This window comes from Acomys russatus, chromosome 17 (assembly GCF_903995435.1).
Source record: "Acomys russatus chromosome 17, mAcoRus1.1, whole genome shotgun sequence".
In the NCBI taxonomy this organism is placed as follows: domain Eukaryota; kingdom Metazoa; phylum Chordata; class Mammalia; order Rodentia; family Muridae; genus Acomys; species Acomys russatus.
Genome location: NC_067153.1, coordinates 24070700 through 24077166, shown reverse-complemented (window position 1 = coordinate 24077166; position 6467 = coordinate 24070700).

Here is a 6467-nt window from a genome sequence, read left to right as displayed (position 1 = left end):
GGTGGGCTTTGGAGTTTCAGAAACTCAAGCCAGGCCCAGTGGCTCTCTCTCTTCCTGCTGCCTGTGGAGTAAGATGCAGACCTCTCAGCTCCTCTCCAGCAGCACCATGTCTGCCTGCAGGCTTTTAATTCTTTATGTGACTGGGCAGGGCTGGCCTGGATCCTTGTATATGCTGGGTTGAAGATAGACATTAAAGGACCCTGTAGTTTTGGCTTTTGCACTTCTGTTGGTCCTGCACGCATTCCAAGTTATTTTTATACATGGTGTGCAGCAAGCTCAGGAGTTATTTCTGAGACCCAATGATCTAACTACAGCAGCATGGCTCTCAGAGAGTGCACTGGCTAGTTTTATGTCAAATTGACACAAGCTGGAGTCATTTTGGAAGCAGGAACCCCACTGAGAAAATGCCCCAACCAGACTGGCTTCTGGTATATTTTCTTGCTTGATGATTGCTGTGAATGATGGACTGTTACTTGGAAGAGTAATTAAAAATATCTCCAAGTTGCTTTTTGGTCATGATGTTTTTCCCCTTTACTGAAAATACATGTTTCTCTCACATAATATGTTCTGATTATGCGTTTCCCCCTTTTTCTATTCCTTCCAGTTTCTCTCCACCTCTCCTCCCATCCAGATCTACACCTTTTCTGCTGCTCAGTAGAACACAAACAAGCTTGTAATGGATCATAATAAAGTAAAATATAATAAGATAAAACAGAAACTGATGAGCCGGGTGTGGTGGTGCACACTTTTAATCCCAGCACTCGGGAGGCAGAGGCAGGTGGATCTCTGTGAGTTCGAGGGCAGCCTGGTCTAGCAAGTGAGTCCCGGACAGCCACGGTTATCCAGAGGAACCCTGTCTTGAAACAACAACAACACAACCAACCAAACAACCAAAAAACCTGACACATTGGAACTGGACATCTCCCCCCCACCCCCAACAAACAGAAGGTAAAAGGTGTAAGAGAAGGCACAGAAAACAGAGACCCACATGTTCCACTAATCTGGAAGCCATAATATATATGAAAAAGACTGAGTGCAGACTTATGTGTTGCTTTAAAAAAAAAAAGAAAATTCCAATTGTTCAATTTTACCAGTGAAGACTCAGGAGTCAGATGCTGGGGTGAAAACGTGCAGGCTCAGAGAGGCAGAGAAAGCTCCCAGCTGACCTTCCTACTCAGCTCACATCTCAGAGGAAAAAAGTTCCAAAAGCTCACTAGCTCGGCTGACAGCCCAGGAGGAAAAGGCCAAAACAAACAAACAAACAAACAAACAAACAAACAAACATACAACCCCAAAGTCAAAGGCTTGCTAACTCAAAGCTCAAAAAAGCCCCTTCTTATCCACGCTGTCTTTAATACCCTTCAACTCAAAGTCCCTCCTACTCTTTAGTCTCTGTCAGGTGGTTTCTGGTTCCACCTCTTGACCTAGGGTTAACTTTATCAAATCCTGTGTAGAGAAAGCTCTGGCCGAACCACACCATTATCACCTGTTTACAATAAACATAAAGGTCTTGGATGAAAGGTGTGTGTTAGGACTCAACCACACCAAAAAAGAAACAGGTTTTTACAGTTGACAGTCTTTTTATCCATAATGTGTATATCTGGCTTCTTGATAAGAAATCAGATGTTCTTAGGTGTGTGGATTTATATCTGAGTCTTCAATTCCATTCAATTAATCAGCATTTCTGTTTTGTGCTAATATCATGCTATTTTTACTACTGTAGCTCTGTAGTATACTTTGAAGTCAGGAATGGTGATATTGCCTGCATTTCTTTTATTATTCAGGATTGTTTTAGCCATTCTATTTTGTGTATGTACATGTGTTTACATATGAAGCTGAAAATTGTCCTTTCAAGATCTATGAAGAATTGTGTTAGAATTTTTATGGTGATTGCATTGAATCTGTAGGGTGCTTTTGGTAGGATGGCCATTTTTACTATTACCAATCCTACTGATCCATAAGCATGGGAAATATTTCAATCTTTTGATATCTCCTTCAATTTCTTTGTTCAGTGTCTTAACTTTTTTTTATTATACTAGATAAAAGAAAATTGAAATGACTCCCATTGAAACTGAAAAAAAAAAAAAAAAACCTTCTCTACTGAGCAACAACAACAGCAACAAAATAGGTCAAGAAAGAAGTTAAAGACTTTCTAGAACTGAATGAAAATGAATTCACAGCAAACCCAAACTAATGGGACACAATGAAGACATTTCTAAGAGGCAAGTTCATAGTACAAAGTTTCTATATTTTAAAAAAAAATGGAAAAATTTGAGGAAATCTCATACTAGTAACCTTACAGCACACCTGAAAGCTCTAGAAAGAAGAAGAAGAGGAAGAAGAAGAAGAAGAAGAAGAAGAAGAAGAAGAAGAAGAAGAAGAAGAAGAAGAAGAAGAAATCACACCCAAAAGGAGTAGATAGCAAGAAATAAACTCAGGGATGAAGTCAGTAAAATAGAAACAACAGTAACAGACAACACAATTCAAAGAATCAGTGAGACAAAGAACAGGTTCTTTGAAAAAAATCAATACGATTGACAAACCTTTATCCAAATTAAATAAAAGGACCAACCAACCAGCCAACCAACAAACAAAAAGGCCGGGTGTGGTGGTGCACACTTATAATTCTAGCACTCTGGGAGGCAGAGGCAGGTGGATCTTAGTGAGTATGAGGCCAGCCTGGTCCACAAAGCCAAGGTTACATAGAAAAAGCCTGTCTCAAAAAACCAAAGCCTAAACCTACAAAAACAAAGTAACTAAAAGGTGGAGGAATCATATTTACATCAGCAAAATTAGAGATGAAAAGGGGGACATAACAACAGACATCTAGAGTCCCATAAGGACATAAATTAAAAACCTGATGTGTTGGCTGGATAAGAATGTCCCCATAGACTAATGTATTTGAATACTTAGTCATCAGTGAGTGACACTACTAGAGAGAGATTAGGGAGTGTGTCTCTATTGGAAGAAGTGTGTCATGGAGGGTGGGCTTTGGAGTTTCAGAAACTCAAGCCAGGCCCAGTGGCTCTCTCTCTTCCTGCTGCCTGTGGAGTAAGATGCAGACCTCTCAGCTCCTCTCCAGCAGCACCATGTCTGCCTGCATGCTCCCATGCTTTTCACCATGATGACAATGGACTAAACCTCTGAACTCTAAGCAAACCCCAAATTAAATGCTTTCCTTTGTTAGAGTTGCTGTGCTGGCTGCTGGTGGTGCACACCTTTAATCCCAGCACTTGGGAGGCAGAGCCAGGCAGATTTATGAGTTCAAGACCAACCTGGTCTACAGAACAAGTTCCAGGACAACCAGGGCTACACAGAAACCCTGTCTTAAACAAACAAAACAAAGAGTTCCCATGGTCATGGTTTCTCTTCATTGTAATAAAACACTGACTCCACCAAATTGAGAAATATAAAATAAACAGATAATTTTCTCTCTATATATACAACTTACCAAAGTTAAATAAAGATCACATACCCAATTTAAAAAGACTTATAACCCCTAGTGAAATAGAAGCGGTAATTAAAAGTCTTACAACAACAACAACAACAACAACAGCAGCAGCAGCAGCTGCAACAACAACTAACCCAGGGGCCAGATAGTTTTAGCACAGAATCCTACCAGACGTTTAAAGAACCGTTAATGCCAATACTCATCAAACTATTCCACAAAAGAGTGACAGAAGGAATATTGCTAAAATCACTTTTATGAAGCCACAACCACCCTGACACTTCAATCACATAAATATCTCCAAAAGAAAGAGCATTACTGACCAAGTTCCCTTATGAAGATTGATGCAAAATTTCTCAAAAAAACAAAACTCTAAAACCAAATCCAAGAACACATCAAAAAGAGCATCCACCATGATCAAGTAGGCTTCACATCAGAGATGCAAGAGTACTTCAACATACATAAATCAATAAACGTAATCCATCATATAAACAGATCAAAAGACAAAAATAACATGATCATCTCCTTAGATGCAGAAAAGCCTTTGACGAAATCTGCCACCCCTTCATGACATACCTAAACATAGATAGTGAAGGCCATTTAGAGCAGGCGCATAGCAAACACCAACCTAAATGGAGAGAAACTCAAAGCAAATTCCACTAAAATTAATGGTCCCTTCTCACTATACCTAGTCAATATAGTACTTGAAGTCTTCGCTAGAGCGAAAAATGAACCGAAGGTCCAGGGAAGACAGATTGAAAAGGAAGAGTTCAAAGACTTTTTTTCCTTTTCTTTCTTTTTTCTTTTTTTCTTTCTTTTTTTTTTTTTCTTTTTTTTGCTGGTGATACAATAATATATATGTGACTCTAAAAATGTCACCATGAAACCTCTACAGCCAATAAACCCTTTCAACAACGTAGCTGGAGACAAAATTAACTCACACAAACCAGTAGCTCTCCAGTATAAAAATGGTCATGATGTTTTATCTCAGCTGTAGAAATTCCTAAGGTGCACTGTTCTGTGGTGGGTGGGTGTGCTGTGCGTGAAGGGGCAAAAACACAGGTCTTGGGGCTTCAAGCCGACTCTCTGGACACCCTCTCTAGCTGTAAGGGTAGGCTGGTGGGTGATAAAGTCTCCAGCCCAGAAGCAAGCAGGCTGGGCTGCTGGGGTGTTCGTAGAGATCTGTCCTGGGCTTGCGCAAAGAGCATTATTGGGAAAGAATTTGGTAATGAGAGTTGCTTGCAGGGAGCCCAGCCAGGCTCCGGGCCAGGTATGCAGCTGGTGGGGCTGCCTCTCCCACGCTAGCACACTGGGCTCCTTTCAACTCTGCAGCTGTACCTAGGGCTCAGAAAGGTTCGAGCCTCTGTAGCCTCTGGGAGGCACAAGTGAGGAAGGAAGCCAGGAATTTTCAGGAGCTGCAAAATCCATCTTGGTGCCGTGCTCTGTCAAGAGGAGAGCAGTTATTGGAAAACAATCAGTCCCAACTCTCTTTCCCATCCAAGGACTCCTCCCCACAAGGAGGGTCACTTAGAGGCTGATTCTAACCTCTCTGGCTGAGGGATGGAGCTGTGCCTTCCAGGCACGAGTGCTGTTATGGCTCAGACTTCTCCACTAATTGTTTTTCACACTGAGATGTTGACTGCTGCCCTCTAAGTGCTGAACTCCAGCTGTGGGAGCGTTTGCCCATGACTTCTTTTGTCCTGGACACTGTGGCCGAAGTCTCTCAGCACGCTTGGGTTTATTCTCACAGCAGGTCTCTCCAAAGAGAACTGGGGTTCAGAGAGGCTGAGCAACTCACTCATGGGTGCACAGCTAGTAAGTGTCGGAGCTGGGATGGGAACTCAAGACTACCAGACTCCAGAGCCTGTAAGCAATAAGTAACCCTGTTGTCACGCTATGCACAAAGAGCCACGACACCTAACACAGCCCTGCATAATGAAGGCAGAAGACAGGAAACTGGGAAACCCAGATAACCAGGGCTTCCCGAGTGGATCTCCAGGGAGCTTGGGTAGCATTTGTGAGGGTTTAAAGGGCAAAGGTCAACACCCCGAAGACACAGGGACTGGGTGAAGTGGATTGTGCAGAAATGAGGACAGCGTCAGCAGAGGTTTCCATGTGCAACTGTCTGAACAGGAAGCCTACTGATAGCCCTGGCCCAGCCCTGAGCCTCTTTATTGACATTGACCCATATGAGCTATCCCATAGCCCCAGGCAACAGACATTGTTATTATCTTTAATTAACTGGGCCTCAAAACAGAGGCCCAGAGAGGTCAGATAACTTGCCCAAGGCCACACAGCTAGTAACTAATGGAGCCAGGATTATACCCAGGCTTCCACAGGGCATGTGGAGTCAGCTCGGAATGTCATCCTTTTGGGGACAGCAGGCGACATAGCGGTTGTAGTACTGTCTCTGTGCGCGGGAGGCTGATAATCTCTCACAGCTGTACCTGGGATGTCAGGCCAGTGCCACGAGGCTGCACCCTAATTGCTCCGTGTTTATCCCTTACGGTGGAGACTCATCAGATGCAGTCCTCATGACCGGACAAGGGCTATGGGTTTTGAGGAGCAAAGAGACAGGCTTATTCCTCAGGTGTAAGTTCAGTTTGTTAGTGTAGGCGAGCTTGTCTTGCAGTTGACATTTCGTTCTTGCAAACTCTTCTTCCTGATAAGAGGACTCAATCCCCAAATACAAAACAAAATCACAGACGTTTTCTGTCCCCATCTTGAGTCTCTCCATGCCCCACCACCCTCCCCCACCCCACCTCCCCTGCCAAACTAAAAACTCTGCAGTTTCTAGACATTGGTGGTTCTGGTAGGGACTGACCCAGACAGAGCCAGAAAGCACTGTGTGTGAGCCCACCCCAGCCTGCTCTGTTCTGTGGCTGCCTCATCTTCTCTGGAAAATCTTTGTATCAAAAGGGAGGAAGTGGCTATCAAGGCCATTCTTTGCCTGCATGGGCAGTGCTCACGGAGGCAGAGGCAGGCAGAGCTCTCTAAATTTGAGGCCACCCTGGTCTAC